The sequence below is a fragment of the Amblyomma mixtum genome, chromosome 1, assembly GCF_055824585.1.
Source record: "Amblyomma mixtum isolate Tamu chromosome 1, ASM5582458v1, whole genome shotgun sequence".
NCBI classification, from domain to species: domain Eukaryota; kingdom Metazoa; phylum Arthropoda; class Arachnida; order Ixodida; family Ixodidae; genus Amblyomma; species Amblyomma mixtum.
This window is the reverse complement of record NC_143012.1, coordinates 148,506,513-148,523,316: the sequence shown is the minus strand read 5'-3', so window position 1 is coordinate 148,523,316 and position 16,804 is coordinate 148,506,513.

The following is a 16,804-nucleotide window of genomic DNA, read 5'->3' as shown; positions in this document are numbered from 1 at the left end:
GCATTACGAGGGCCATGACGGCTAAGGCTGTCCGGAGGCATTGGCTTTGCGTTTTTGCGACGCCTCCACCTGCCCACCATGGCAGATGATGTTTAGGGGGATTTCCCTCTCTCCGCATGCCAATAGTCCCCTCTCTGCTACCCTTTCCGCTTGTGGGGGAGGTCAGACGCTGGAAGATAAATGACAAAGCAAAAATTAATGTGGCGAAGAAAAAATGACTGACTTCAGTAGGCCTACTGCAAGATGTACACCCTGCCAAATAAATGTCTGCGAAAAATGAAACTTGCGGCTTCTATTCGTTTTCTCATTGCTCGTGAAGAGCAGCCTGGGTCTCTCACTAGCCCCATCGGTAGCTGTGTTTGAAAGAGCGAGCTACGGGTAGTGGTATGAGGACGACTCAGCGCGACCTACCAATGTGACACATTTCGTGTAGCTCTGTAGACGGAATCGCAATACAGACAGAATTGAAATACATTGGCGAGCGAAAGAAGAATGCCATGGCATTTCCTGAGCGTCAGTCCAATTGACCGCTACTAAATTATTTTTTCACTGCTAGATGCCATCAGGAGGGAGTTCTGAAGTTTCAGATGTGTTCCGCTCCACTTTCGGCTACATGTTCGCCCTGAAATTTACCATGGTTACCGGACAATGTTCGCCAGAATGTGATAAGGATGCAGCTAAAAGCATTTCTTAAGATTACTTTCATTCACTCAGACTTCGCAAGGCGAACCAAACATGAATCGCCAGTTACCATAGCTGAGTGACGATAGGTGAGTGTATGGTAGTCCATACTGGTTGTTTTGCATGTGTCGATACAAGATCGGACTCAACTTAACCTGATCAAATGGACTCCACTAACATTTCTAACCCATGGAGAATGCATATTCGAGCTTCAAATTTCAGCGGCTCCAAGCGGCGCGGTGAAGAGCACGATGCTTTGAGCAACAGATAACTGCGTCAAGACCTACAACAATAACTGATGGGCACGTTGATCAGACATGATTTTTTTTGAAACAGCGCAATGGCACACGGCCAGAGGACAAGAAGGGACGATACACAGCGCTGACTAACAACAGAATGTTTATTCAGGAAGCCATGCTTATAAAGGCGCCAGCGACACTGAAAAACAGAAAAAATGATACAAAGAACCGTGACAGATATCCCTCAGACCAGGCACGTATGTGATAACAAAAGGCTAACACGTGTGCAAAAATTCATGTTATTTCTGCAAGATAGCGACAGAAGGGATGCTTACACACCTCTGACCCAACTTCAAGATCTCAGACGCTTCGATAACTTCTCTAGTCAGCTGATCTTTGTGTCTATCAACAATCCTGCTTTTGTCATACAGAGGCTGGCACGAACAATCACGACAGTGAACACCGATGTGGCGGGCAGCATTCTTGACATCATTTTTGTGCGCCCTCAGCCTATCCCTCAGCCCTCAGCTAAGAAGTCAAGACCTAGTCCAGAAGACGGACACGTAGGGCACACTGTTGCGGAGAAAATAAGAACCATTTGGGCTCACTCTCGCCTCGCCAGCTTTCATTAACCCGTTTTTGTGTCTGAGCCCAGACAGCTGCACGTTGCGGGTCTTCTAAAGGGCAACTCCCCTATCAATTTGTCTACAGCATGCGCCTCGAGAACGCAGCTGTGACATTGCTAGAACTGAAGCTTGGGCAATTTGGTAATCAGCTGAGCAATACGGCGCCATTTTAAACAGGGGCGACAGAAGGCCAGCGCTCGTACCCGTCTGTCTTTTTTCGTTCTTCCTTCAAATCGCACTGTATTGCTTAATGTGATATTGTCCTTGCAGTGCAGTGCTGCTTTTGGTTCCTTACCGATCTTCATAGCCCACACATTTTTAGGACTTATGTTGCTACGCAGAGAGCCGTCAGTATTAGATAAACCACTTCTAGACGTTCCAAAGGCCGCACTCAGCGACTCGACGTTTGTAAAAATAGTCTACATTGTTTGCGAAACTGAACCAAAACAGTTGCTTCTCATCTTAATATAGCCCATAAATATCGAAACATCCAAAAATGAAAAAATAAATTGTATTTTTTCGGTTAAATGTTTATTTCACTTAGAAATCACAGTCGTCCTTTTATTGGCCGAAATATTTGTGTCAACACCGACTTTTGAGCCATCCTACAATGTAGCATACTGGCGAATCGCTAGTTATTGCGTGGTGTAATGCTTCAAAAATATTAAATGTGTTTTAAAATAGAATTTCTCGTGTCGCGCTGCGGTTTTCTTATGACAATGCGCAAAAATTATTTTACGGTTCTTGCAGAATCATAACATATTCGGAGGGGTGTAGCCCGAAAAATAGTGTTTAGATGTCACCTTTTCGCGCACTTTTTAGCGGGCATTCCAAAACGCCCTTAGAACGTGTGGGGGTAGCGGTCTCGGTAACAAAGGAGATGCCCTCGACTCACCATGTCAAGCTCAGCCAGAGGCCAGGCCAGCTACCAAGTGACAATGGGGGTGGTCGTTTGATGTCCAGCTTTCGCCGGTCGCAAGCCAGAGAATGGGTCGGAGCCAAAGGTTCACAAAACAAAACAATGTTTATGCAGCAAAGAGACGATACACAGGATTTCACAGTCACTCGTACGGGCACATACAAAGTGATTTAAATTACAATGCAACTCATGCAAAGTTAAACTCGAGAGAGATTACAATACAAAAACTACAGAGGATGTTTACTACATTCGAATCGGAGCGAAAGCACGGATTTGTGCTACGTAGGAGACGATGATGAGCAGGCAGTGCCGCGGGACGGAGCAGATGGAAGCGGATGACGACGACGCTCTCCAATGCACAGCGCGATAATGTGGTGCACTTTAATACGAGGCGGGTTGCGTTTTCGCCAAATGCAGCCGGTACAGCCAGCGATGACAGCGCCACACACCGGCAGGTAGCAGCCACCATTAAGGCTCGTTATAAATATTCATTCAGAACGACGGCTTGACATAGCCGCTATGGCGCAGTAACCCTTGTATAGGAGTTCTTATAGCACAGCCTTATGCCTTTGAGCAAGACGTCACCAATATTTGCATACTCCAAGACCGCGAACAAGAAATCGTGCCGAACTTTATCAAAAGCCTTCGCCAAGTCAATTTGAATCAGAGCAACTTGGCCTGTCTCATCTGATATTGTCTCTAATACTGAACGTGCAATATGGATATGTGTTTGAATACTACGGCCTCTAATACCACAGACCTGATGCGAACCTATCAAGTCCATAATGACGAGCTGCAGGCGACTGCTAAGAACCTTGGCAAAAATTTTGTAATCAACATTGCAGAGGGAAATTAGACGATATCCCTCAACAGTTTTCAACCGATTAGTATCTTTGCTATTGTTAATCAGGAGCTAACGAAACCAATACCACTAGAAGCATCTGTTCGTCAAGGATGTTCACTGTCTCCATTGTTATTTGCCCTATATCTGGAACCCCTCTGTCTCAGTATAATTAACAGCGTAGCTATCCGCGGTTTCTCTCTGGCTAAATGTGAAGTTAAAGTTTTAGCCTATGCTGACGATGTCGCCCTCTTTTGTTCTGACAAAAAGAGTGTACTTGAGGCTCTAAACTTGACTAAACAGTTCTGTGATGTATCAGGCGCGGCTCTTAATTTAGAGAAATCCAAAGGCTTTTGGTTAGGTTATTGGGGAACTAGGCCAAGCCAGTTCGGTGGCATATGCTGGGACAGTAGCCCTCTTGAGTACCTAGGCGTTCCGCTGCACCAAGTTCGCAACAGTACAGCCTACTGGGATTCACAAATTGTAACTCTACGGCGGCAGACACAGGCTTGGATGGGTAGGGAACTCTCAGTGTTTGCGAGGGCACAGGTCTGTAACATATTTTTGTTTGCAAAGCTCGCGTATGTCCTTCAAGTCCTGCATTGTGCGAGGAGGAAGGTGCAAGCAATACACAGAATATTTGCAACATTCGTTTGGCGCTCTCAATGGGAGCCCATGAGGCGTGACAACTTGTTCCTTCCCTTAGAGGGTGGTGGAGTGGGTCTTGTTCACCTGTTCGTGCATCAACTTGTTTCCCGTTTTTTCTTTTTAAAATCGGCAAACCACCCGTTTCTGGTAGCTGTGCTCATTAGGCGGCTTAGTTTTCATTTGCCTTACTTATTCGCACCGACTGTGCAGGCTCGTGAGGGGACTTTGTGGGGATTCCTCAAGGAGGTTGCTGACACTTTCAATTTCCTCACTGTGCGCTTCTCTTTAGATTACCTGTATAGCCTCTCGAGAAAACAGATGACCCAGGCTCTCACTGAGTCTTTTTTCCCTACACCATTGTATCGGCAGCCTTATCTGGGGTCTTTGGACATCAGTGTTCTAAAGCGTGTTAGGCGGATGTGCATTCAGGCAGCCGCTAAAACGTTCTTTTTCAAACTACACACAGCGACGCTGCCTGTCAAGCCATTTCTTAATGACAAGGGGATGTTTGTACCTTGGAATCTGAATTGCCGTCTGTGTAACGTGCCTGAGACAATTGATCATTGTTTTATCCTGTGCCGTGATGCCATGTTTTTTTGGGACATACTACAACGAACTCTCAAGAAGGACATTGGAATTACACCGTACACTATTAGATTTCTGCCTGTTGACAAAAACTCTGTTGTGCCTTATGATCTGTTTATGTTAATGGGACTATTCAGTCTTTGGAAAAGCCGTATGATGGACAGACATGCCGAGCCACCAAGATCGTCCAAATCTGTGTTTCGTGAGCAGTGTGCTTTGGTGAGGAGTGTATATGCTGCACGCGAAGAACCTCCAAGCTGGCTGCCGTGCCTAGATGCATGTGTGTGCCTCCCTGGATTTTGATGTTTTGATGGGGATGCAGTGTTGAGTTAGGGCAATGGCGGGCTCCTATTAAGCAGCCCGGGAACTTGAGACGCGATCCAGTCTGATTGAAGTTTTCCTCCTTTCTACGGATGTTCTTCCATGCAATAAAGAAAAAAAAGCCGCTATGGCGCAGTGGATTAGAGGCACGTGTTGCGTATGGAAGGTCGCCCGTTCGACTCCGCTCTCTGTACTGTAATTTTATTGTTTTTTTTAAATTTCATTTCTTATTTGTTTTCCCTGTTAGGTCGCAAATCTTGATGCTTAGTGGCATATAACGCCGTTTAAGCATTATTTAGGGAATAATTATCCCTTTTAGGTAAGCCGTTGTGACAATCTTCAGTCACCGTGATCAATTCACCGTGGTTTTCAAGCCTTGTGGCTGTACAGGCTGCAGTTGGCGAATACGCAGGCGGGTTGGCTCGTTGAAAGAGGAGGAGGAGGAACAGAGATGGGGGAAAGGCAGGGATGTTAACCAGAAAGGTTTCCGGTTGGCTATCCTGCACTGGGGAAGGGAATGAGGGGTTAAAGAGAGAAGCGAGAAAAAAAAAGCGGCGATAGCCTGGGGTCTCGCTGAGCAGCCCTGATAGGAGATCTTCTCGCGGGTTCGACTCCAGTTGTAGATATTGGTTAAATTTCTTTTACTCTTTTTTATGGTTTGACCTCTAACTCAGCTGAAGGTCAAATTTACACGGTCCGAGATTGAAGCCCGAGTTCCCGTAGTGAAGATTTCGCTTCAAGAGAAATATTGCCCCTAATGTGCACTAACACAACAGAGAGACAAACAAAACACAATTCGTTCACCGGGCACTGCGACAGTCCGACGACCAGGGGTTCACGACGGAGCCGTGTCGAAGCTGACGAACGCTGCCTTCCTGTTCCGCGGCTGGGCGAGTCGGTAGGAGCGCCCGGGAGTCGGTAGGCGCGCTTCTCTGAAGCTTCAACGGCGGCTCGGGCTAAGGACAGCGGTCAACGTCACTCATTTATAGGAGGGCTCCACGTCTGTTCGTTCTTCGCGCCAAGGAAGGCACGCACATACACACAGTAGTGATGATGATGATGTCCTCAGGCTTAATGGCATATACACACGGCGGGGGATTGGCCAGGTTGCATAGCGGATACAGTATCAGCTGTACAGTTCCTTCTCCTTCTCGCGCCTGGCGTGCTTCCCCATTGGTCTTGAGTAAAAAGGTAGCGCAAAAAAAGACGGCCACAGGATGAAGTCACCACAAACACGAACGCTACTAACAACTGGCTTCATTTTCCGGAACAGTTAATAATATACAGGCGTACACATCACATGCGCACAGGACACTAGGGCGGCGGCGGCCATTTTGACAGGAAAAGAAAATAGAAATCCCCTTACGTATCTACAATTAAAGAAAAAGTAAATAAAAACTAAAGAAAAAAACTGGCACGCACCTAAGAGGTGTTCTTCTTACAGATAACTCTCCATAAAAGCGCGCTCGGAGGAGTAAAAGACGCGTCGCTAATACAATGACTCGTTTTTGTGTGGATGTGGAAAGCCTCCAGCAAAACTCTTGTTTGTACCTCTGCCCACAATGTTTGCTTCTTTAAAGCGGGGCTCGCACTTGCACGTCAGAACATGTAAACTAAATTCGCGAGTTAATCGTGTTGTATTATATTTAGAGCATGCTCCCTTAAAGGGACACTGAGGAGAGCTCTATTAATATTTTTTTTTTACAGCAAAATTCGATAGTTCGGCCTTTCATGGCTTTGTTGCCACTTGCCCGGCAGCGAAAGATGCATTTATTTTTAAGAAATTTGGATTCGAAGTTGAAAAAGTTTTTCCCGCCGCTCTGATTCAAACTTGGGATTCGCCTATGACGACACAGGACTAAGTGACGTGAAACATGACGTGCACATGACGTAACGCAGACTCCGTGATTTCTGCAGCCAGCAGTGCGGCCCAGCAGCAGCCGAAAAGAAAGCTACCGCTGGCCGCACGTTGAAGGCATCCATCGGCTGTTGCGGCCGTCGCTTCGTTTACGTTTGCACCGGCGTTTTGCCAGCGTTACAATGGATCCCGTTCTCGAAGTCGTCAACGAAGTCTCTGGCGCCTATCGTGTACCTTGTTACCGTTAGCGGAATACCGGGAGCCCGCCTACCGCTGCGAGCAGGCGCTGATTGGTCCCGATGCTGCAGGAGCGCGCGTAGCTGTCGGGTACGTGGCGCCATCTGGCGACGTCAAGGAGATTTGCGCATGCATTTGCTGCGCCTCAGTGATTCGTGGCTTCTCGTGTCCTAGTGTTGCTAGAACTATTGGTTCTAGCGACACTGTTTTGTCCTATGACGTCATTACGCTTGTACTTGCGAGTTTGGCCTGTGGCGGCGATACCTGTATTTTGGTTCTTTCTCTTTTCTACGTTACAAGAGCTTTGTTGTCAGTATGAGTGGCGTTTTTGTAACCAGGAGCTGGTATTCTGTCGATGCAAGTCAACTTCAATTTCTCCTCAGTGTCCCTTTAAACGGTCATCAAGACAGCGCCCCGTCTGCGCTATACAACATTCTCCACAGGACAGGGGAAAGATGTAGACCACTCCCAAGGCACATTTGACGACGGTTTCTTGATGTTGCTTCTTGCAACCGCGCTCAACCTCCCCGCCGATACGGGGGCATAGTTTAGCCAACTTATTTGGCGCCGAGAAAACAAGCGGAACATCAATTTGGCCTGACTTGTCTAAAGCTACACTGAAATTATGAAGGGCTATTATAAGTTGTGTAGTGGTAGAGAATCCCTTCCTAAAGCCGTGCTGAGCAGGGTTTAAGGCATCATTACTGTTTAATATTGCAAGTGCATGATTGGCAATAATATTGTCATCTGTGTTATTTGTGATTTTCCACTTAACGTCATCCTCAATCAGCGGGGAGCCGATCGACGGCAAAGAGGAAGAGGCTCGGTGGGGAATCGCTCGTGAGTCCGGCCGCGACCGCTTGGACTGTCTCTGGCGCCTGCTATCCTGTGGTTCTGGTCCTCTAGCGTCCCCATGACCCGTTTCGTTTGAACGACCCGTGACAATATGTTCGATAAGCTTACAACAGGATGACATTAGAGAGATCGGGTGGTAGTTGTTTACAGAGAGTCGATCATCATCCTTATAGACAGAAATAACCTTCCCTGTGAGCCAGCCAGGCGTCAAGGAGCAAGAAGATAAGGAGGCACGAAATATTCTGGACAAAAAACGAGACAATGATTCAGCATAGCGCCGCAAAAATGCATCAGGGATGCCGTCTGGGCCGGGAGAACACTTCGTATCTAATCGGAGTAGCATTTCAATGACGCCTTCATCAGATACAATGTCTAACGGTTGAAAGGAATCACAAATAAAACTATCAATATTTTCATCTTGATCAGTTGAGAATACATACTGGAAGTAATTATTAAAAGTTGTGGCAATTCCCTTTTGGCACGTAACAAAGCATCTATTCGTGACTATTTTTTCGATCGGCTTATGAGACTCTCTCATATGACTCCAAAACTTGGCAGGATTACATTTTATGAATTGCGGGTGACATTCTGTAAGTGCCATTCCCTGAAGTGCCATTCCGTGGCCAATCTAATATTTGAAAAAAGTTCAGCCGCAAGTTCTGCTAAAAGATCTGTATTTGCCCGTTTCAAACGCTCTAGGCGCTTGACTTTACGTTTGAGATAAATAATGTGGCGATGAATGCACGGATTCTTTTTCTTGACGCGTTTTTTTCTTGTCTGGAATGAAATTCAGCTGACAAAATTTACAGTGCTCCTTGAAAGTAGCCCACAAAACCGAGACATCTTCACCCAAAAATCTGTCGAAAACAATGTCTAAATAAAAAAGTACTGTTTAACAGTACCTTTTGCTGGGCTAGTTCGTGTGACATTGTGTTCAGAAAAGAAAAAACAGCGCTATATTCTACACAAACCACACAGAAAGACGGACAGGACGGGCGCTGACTCCAACTAAGTTTATTGAAAGCCACATGTAGCATATATATAGCCCGAAGAAGGTGAACGCATGCGCATTTCCCACACGGCAACAACACCCACACACACAAGGACGATAACTTCTCATAAACGCGTATTTTTTAACAATCTGTGCTCACTTCCTCGTAGGGAAATAGAAGTGGTGCTGACGCACATGCCACCCCTCTCTTTGATAAAAAAGGCTTCTGCCAGTTCGCGAGCTAATCTATCTTTACTTCTGGTTAGAATTTTAATCTCTTCAAGTCGTGGTGCACAGTGCTTTTTATTTCCATCAATGCAAGAGCGGCAATGGGCGGGAAGGTTTTCGAACGAATGCGGTGCGTTCCCTAAGGACCTTCTGTGTTCCCCGGCACGCTCGTTGACGCAGCGTCCGGTCTGACCGACGTACACTTTGCCACATGTAAGGGGGATATCGTAGACCACTCCCGTGGCACACCTTACGTACGGCTTTGAGTGCTTCTTCCCACACCCAGATGTGGCTTTCGCACCGCTGCTAATCTTGGGGCACATCTTTGCCAATTTGCAGGGGGCGGAGAAGACCATGGGGACTCCGTACTTGTTGCCAAATCGTTTTAAATTGTGGGACACCTTGTGCATATACGGTATCACCACTGGTCTGGCTTCACCGAAAGGTTCTTTCCTCCGTTTCCCCTTTGGCTTGCCCTTAAGTTTCTGCAGCAATGCCTCGGTTACGGCAGCTAAGACGTGGTCAGGGAACCCTGCTTTACGCAGTCTGTTCACCTCGCCCTCGAAGCTCTCCCGCATCATGTGAGAGCACGACTTGAGGAGTGCTGATTCCATAGAAAGGGTGGCGATAGCCCTCTTGACAGTTTTGGATTGAGCCGAATCATACGGTAAAAAATCTTTCTTGGCCCTGGGCAGGTAGCGCCAGCAAACACTTCCGTCCCCCAGCTTAATATTAAGGTCCAAAAACTGGAGGCGGTCCTGTTCAGGAAGCTCAAATGTGAAAGAGAGCCCCTTCCCATGTTGTCCGAACATTTCTAAAATTTTTGTGGCAGTCTCCTCATAGCGGCCTGTGTCATGTCTCTTTAAGATCACTAAAAAATCATCAACATATCTAAAAATCTTTAGGACAGTGCCGTCGTCAGTTAGTGATGCCAAAATGTTGTCAATGGATGCGAGAAAAATGTTACATAAAACTGGCGCGACACATGAACCGATGCAAATGCCCTGGCGTTGTAGGAACCGCCGGTTGTCAAACTGGATGAAGGTGGACTTAATATAAAACTCTAAAAGAGACATAAAGTTATCAACACTCACCCCTGCCTTATTTTGAAATGCAATAGTGCCGCTTGCCTCAATACATTGTCGAACAGCAATGAACAGGTCGCTATGGGGCACAGAGTAAAAGAGATCTACAACATCTATAGAGAAGGCGTAACCAACCTCCTTTTCCTTCTCCAACGCGCCCACTACATCTAAAGAATTTTTCGTGAAAAAAGGATCAGAAATGTGCAAATCCCTCAGGTTCTTAAAGGGTCAGTCTACTGAATTTTATCGACCATATTTTCTTTGCGGCAACCGATAGCTCTTTACTCAAATTACCGTTTAGCCAGGTGTGGTGCCAAGAAGTGCGGTAGAACATTTTAAAATAGAATTTATTGATGTGGGAACACATCTGTATGAGATGGTAGTCTCATCTGGCAACCATCTGGATTTCCGCCGCGGGGCGACAAACATGGCGGCGCCCGTCGAAGCCGGACTTCCCGCTTCGGACTGAATTATCGGTGTTGCTGCCTTTTTCAGTGCGTTCACTGGCCATAAATGGGGCGCCTGTCTTTCGCTTCGTCTCATCTCGCCTATAAGAAAACATATAAGAGATAAATTTGCTCTATTTTAATAATTAGAGTGACGATTCTGCCGCTCCTAGGTTTAAATGGAGAGTCGGTTTGTTTACAGCAATGGTTCCCGTCCTGATGACCAGATGGCGCCACTATAGGCTGAGTTTATATTTGCGTCTCTGCTAGCATACGCTGAACTAAAAGTGGGAATGTGCCTGCGTTTTGCGTACGTGTAACTATAAATTTCATGTGACTTACAGAAAATGCGAGCGGTACGCCTTCTACCGTTTACTAGAACAAAACGTGCATTTCTCTGACATTGGGGCATACAAATCGTGCGTAGTATATTCACTTATGCTTCTACAAAAAAAGACTACCACTTTCTTGAACAAAATGAACGTTTGGGGTCGCCACCATGCATTTTTACGCGACTTTTAACGCCGAAATAAAATATAAATTCCCGCCTAAACCGGGCGCAGATCCCTCGTTATTGATGTTATAGGGTGCCAACTACCAGAATATGCCATTATTTATATACTCATCTCGGTGAGTAGACTGACCCTTTAAGCAAAAAGCGGCTGATGTGTTGCTGCCAAGTACCTTTCTCACTAACTATGGCCCTAAACGGTGCATCTGGTTTATGGGTCTTAACAGCAAAGAAGATTGACAGATAATTCACGGAAGAGTTCAAAACACCTCTTGCCAGGCTCTACAGCTCCATGGATTTGCACAGGTCAACAGCCTTGCCCTTGATCCTGGTGGCGGACGGCTTGATTTCCACAAAGTTCTTCGATATTGCTTGACAGGCTTTCTCATTGTAGAGGCCCGAAGGCATGAAAACAAAGTTCCCTTCTTTGTCCGCCTGCAGCAGGGACAGGCCGTTCTCCTTGCAATAGGCGATCACCTTGTCAGTCAAGGCTTTCCCTCTCGGAGCGGGTTTCTTCAGAAGTGTGGTTCTTGCCAAACTGTCGACACCGTCGAGAACGCACCTTTCTTCATTCTCTTTTTCTGTATTCCTTGCGACACGCCGATTGAAAGCCAACAGCTCGTGTGCCGGTATCGAAGGTTCAAAGCTGTATTTTGGACCTTTTGCCAAGACGTCCTCGATGTCTTTTGGCACATTCACGTTGCCTAGAACCACAGCTCCGCTCTTGTTTGGTTCCTTCCTAGGATGCTTTACACCGGTGTGTAGGGTCTTATTCAGTACGCACCTCCATAATGCCTCAGTAGTCTGGGCCGCTTGTCTTCTTAGGGATTGCAGCTTCTTCTTAGCTATCCATTCCACGTCTTCACTTAAGCAAACCAAGTTTAACCAATCATGCAACAATCGCACCTGCCTCCATATTTCCGCCCTTAACACTTTGCTCACTCGTCTTGCGTGTCCTAATGAAGGTTTAACAAATCCAAAAAGGGCACTCACTTCCGCTGGTACAAGTCCTTTCTTGAGACTAAATGCGATGAATCTTGCTCTGCAGGTGGAAAAGGCGATGGCGCTCACAATCTACAAAGGGTCGGGCTTAACAGATGGTGCACAAAAGAAAGGGCCCACTGTAGAAGAAAGTTCGTTTAACAGTACCTTTTGCTGGGCTAGTTGTTGTGACATTGTGTTCAGAAAAGAAAAAACAGCGCTAAATTCTACACAAACCACACAGAAAGACGGACAGGACGGGCGCTGACTCCAACTAAGTTTATTGAAAGCCACATGTAGCATATATATAGCCCGAAGAAGGTGAACGCATGCGCATTTCCCACATGGCAACAACACCCACACACACAAGGACGATAACTTCTCATAAACGCGTATTTTTTAACAATCTGTGCTCACTTCCTCGTAGGGAAATAGAAGTGGTGCTGACGCACATGCCACCCCTCTCTTTGATAAAAAAGGCTTCTGCCAGTACGCGAGCTAATCTATCTTTACTTCTGGTTAGAATTTTAATCTCTTCAAGTCGTGGTGCACAGTGTTTTTTATTTCCATCAATGCAAGAGCGGCAATGGGCGGGAAGGTTTTCGACCGAATCCGATGCGTTCCCTAAGGACCTTCTGTGTTCCCCGGCACGCTCGTTGACACAGCGTCCGGTCTGACCGACGTACACTTTGCCACATGTAAGGGGGATCTCGTAGACCACTCCCGTGGCACACCTTACATTGCTGCAGAAACTTAAGGGCAAGCCAAAGGGGAAACGGAGGAAAGAACCTTTCGGTGAAGCCAGACCAGTGGTGATACCGTATATGCACAAGGTGTCCCACAATTTAAAACGATTTGGCAACAAGTACGGAGTCCCCATGGTCTTCTCCGCCCCCTGCAAATTGGCAAAGATGTGCCCCAAGATTAGCAGCGGTGCGAAAGCCACATCTGGGTGTGGGAAGAAGCACTCAAAGCCGTACGTAAGGTGTGCCACGGGAGTGGTCTACGAGATCCCCCTTACATGTGGCAAAGTGTACGTCGGTCAGACCGGACGCTGCGTCAACGAGCGTGCCGGGGAACATAGAAGGTCCTTAGGGAACGCATCGGATTCGTTCGAAAACCTTCCCGCCCATTGCCGCTCTTGCATTGATGGAAATAAAAAGCACTGTGCACCACGACTTGAAGAGATTAAAATTCTAACCAGAAGTAAAGATAGATTAGCTCGCGAACTGGCAGAAGCCTTTTTTATCAAAGAGAGGGGTGGCATGTGCGTCAGCACCACTTCTATTTCCCTACGAGGAAGTGAGCACAGATTGTTAAAAAATACGCGTTTATGAGAAGTTATCGTCCTTGTGTGTGTGGGTGTTGTTGCCATGTGGGAAATGCGCATGCGTTCACCTTCTTCGGGCTATATATATGCTACATGTGGCTTTCAATAAACTTAGTTGGAGTCAGCGCCCGTCCTGTCCGTCTTTCTGTGTGGTTTGTGTAGAATTTAGCGCTGTTTTTTTCTTTTCTGAACACACAAAAAAAGTACTGATTCATCATTTTCGCGTGAAAAGTCTCTTACAACTTTACGCAAATTTTTGCGTGGTTTATCCCAAGAAGAAAATATTAGAGAAACAAGTACCAGTCTGTGATCTGATATTCCCTCCAATACAGATGACATGTGCACAGAAAACAAGCGGCTGACAAATACTAAGTCTAAAACAGAGCTGCTCATCCCTCAGACCCTTGTTGGCTCAGTTACAACTTGTACAAGGTCATGAACAATCATTAGGTCTGAAATTAAGTCGGCATTTTCAGAAGTTTCAAAAGATCCAGTAGACCAATTTATATTTGGAATATTGAAGTCTTTACAAATAATGATTTTACTATTCCTAAATGGATGCATATGATCCTGCAATTTGTGCATATAGTCAGGAGCAGAATCTGGAGGCCTGTACAGCGCGCCCAGAATAAAAGTGTGACCAACGTAATTAGCGTTAGGAACAAACTTTCGTGCTTATCTATTTCCTGGTTATCTATTTGCTCTTTAGCAATAAAGGCGTTCTGAGCAGCCTTCCGAGTTAAGCGATTTGTCGTTATCAGGTTTCCACACCCATTGCCAAATAGTTTCTAGCGGATCCTCGCGGATTACCATAAGGTTGTTTGTAATTTTTATTTGAGGCTTTCCAATCACGAAAAATGAATAAAAATTCGTTTTTTGTAAAGTCGAAGTATCTATTCCCATAACTCATTTTTGATGCTGAGATGAAGTTTCTCTCCGCAAATCCACTGGGGTGCATTCCAAAAAAATTGTTTTATCAACCATGGTGGCGTATGCCGCAAAGAAAGTTGCACCAACTGTGGTGATGAATGCCGTTGTCTTGAAAGGGTATAAAAATGAGTCGCTTTTTTTTAGCCTCGGTATATTCGCGGTGCCGCAATCGATCGGCGCTGTCTTAGGCTGGGGGGAAAGTCTTTTTTTGTCGCCTTCAAATCTGCACATCCAGAAGCAATAAAACAAAAAGCACATGCTCCAAGGTCTCGCCATGTGACTTCCATGCGTCAGTATTGCCCCTAGCAACCGGCGGATGCTACGAGCGAGCCTGAGAAGCGACCTCTGATCTTGCGATCGGTTGGCTTCGCTTGCTCGATCCTTTCGTATTACATTGTTTTGGCAGCGCCATAAAACAGAGGAGGCATGAAACGAGGTACAAAAAAAATAAGTACAAAATGGCGCATCGTTACGGCCGCCGGAAGCGGAAGTCGCCGACGGCTAAAAATGGCAAGAAGGCTTCTCTGCGAGCTGCTACGGGTGAATTTATCGCGGAGGGCTTCGTGGACGCGCATCCGAGATCTTCAGGCTCCGCTGGCGATGCGAGTGCGGAAAGTAGCTCGCTCTTCGGAAGGCATGGATGTGCAGCCGAGTTCTTCGTGCGCTGTTGCTTGCGCTTAAAGGGAGACTGAAGCACTTTTTCTGAAAATCGGGCTGGCAGCGGCATCCTATAGTTTTTCATGCTGTATACTGGAATATCGCATCCAAATAAGGCAAAAACAAGCGCGAATTGCCTTTTTTAGCCGAAATATGCGGCCTGTGCCGCGGGGCACGCCGCGCGGCGCGCCGTCGCCCGTGATTGGTCAAGAGAGGTCGTGACGTCACTTTGAGGACTGGAGAAGCTGCCGATGCGGATCCGGCGCTGCGTTGAGGGCAGATCGCAGCTTTCCGTGTCGTTGTGAAAGCGAATACGGCGGCTATTTTTTTTTACTGACCACCGAAGAAAAGGATACTACAGTTTGCTCATTCCACGTATCGCCTGAAACCAAAAAAGACACAAGCAAAAAATTCTATGCCTAGCACAAGCATACGCCAGCGTCAAAGACGCGATACAGACCATGCGTAAAAGGTGCCAGCACCAGCTCGGCTCGTATTCTCGGAAAGGAAGGGGTGCGAACAATACTCAAGTCAATTACCACCACCGGACGCCTCCTGACTCGCCCGGAAGAGCGTCATCCTAAAGAAAAGGCACAAAGCACTGTGTACAAAAATCCTGTTCTCAGTACCCGGCGTTCCAGGTTGGGGCAAGAAAGTATTTCAAGTGAACGATGAAGGAGAACAGAGTTTGTGTCAAAATTAGCGAAGCGTAGTGGCCAAGCACTGCGAGGCATGTGCCCACAAGATAGTGACGCAATCATGGTGCGCAGGAAACCAAGCCAAATACGCGCACAAATACGCTTCACTCCTGGCGCGTTCAGCAGATGCCAGAAAATAATAATCGCTGCCTCGGAAACGTTCGCCCTTCATAGATATGCAGTTTAGGTTCAGTGAAGTAGTTGCCAACTATATGTGTGTTTAAAAGCCAAGCTAGCTGCAACTCGCCCGCTGCCACAACTTGATGAAGAAACCGAGTAAGGTTGCGGTGTTTTTTTGCAAAAACTCGGTTGGAATTCATTTCTCTCGTAAACTTGCATCCGAAATCAACGTCGAACGCTTTCATTTTAATTGCTTAGCTAGGATTAAACGAGATGCCGCATATGAAGAGCTTCGATGCTTGCTTGCTTTGCTTTATTGTGCTTTGCTCTGCTTGCTTGCTTGCTTGGTTGCTTGCTTGCTTGGACACATCGAACCGAGTATAAAATCACTAACCGAGCCTTGCTGAGCACGTCTCAGGTGGTCTGGCCGCACCTAAGCTGAGGAGAGCGACACGTGCTTAAGCCTCTATATGGTTTCTTCAGGGGCTAAGTGAGCATGTTTCTACTTTTAAAAGAGGCGCTTCTTCGGAATGGTGACACGCCTCTTATGCGCGAGGAAATCGATGGAACTGTGTCATGGTTCAGCCGCGTCTTTTCGACAGAAATCTCCAGAGATCACACTAGGACAGGCTCTGCCTGTAGCCGCTCTTACGAAAGTGTTTCGAGCAGAGTAAGCTTGCTTTAGTCGGCTTGAATTTTTCGTCACAGCAGCGAGCGGTTGCGCTGCGAGCTTGTGGTCTTGCGGAAAACAGTGGAAGACGACACAGTCGCGGCCGTAGTTGTTCGTGGACACGAACGCAGAGTAGTACCTGTTGAATGTGATTCTCAAGGTCGGCTGACACGCTTTGTACGTCGCAACGCACGCAGTACGAGGAACAACGCATGCAGCACGAGAAACAACGCGCGCTGAAAGCGCGCTCGGGTGCGCCGAAGCATCCCCGGCTCCTCAACATGACGTCACGCTTGCCGACATGGACCAAGGCCGGCGCACCACCTCCTCTCACAGCCGCCTACGTC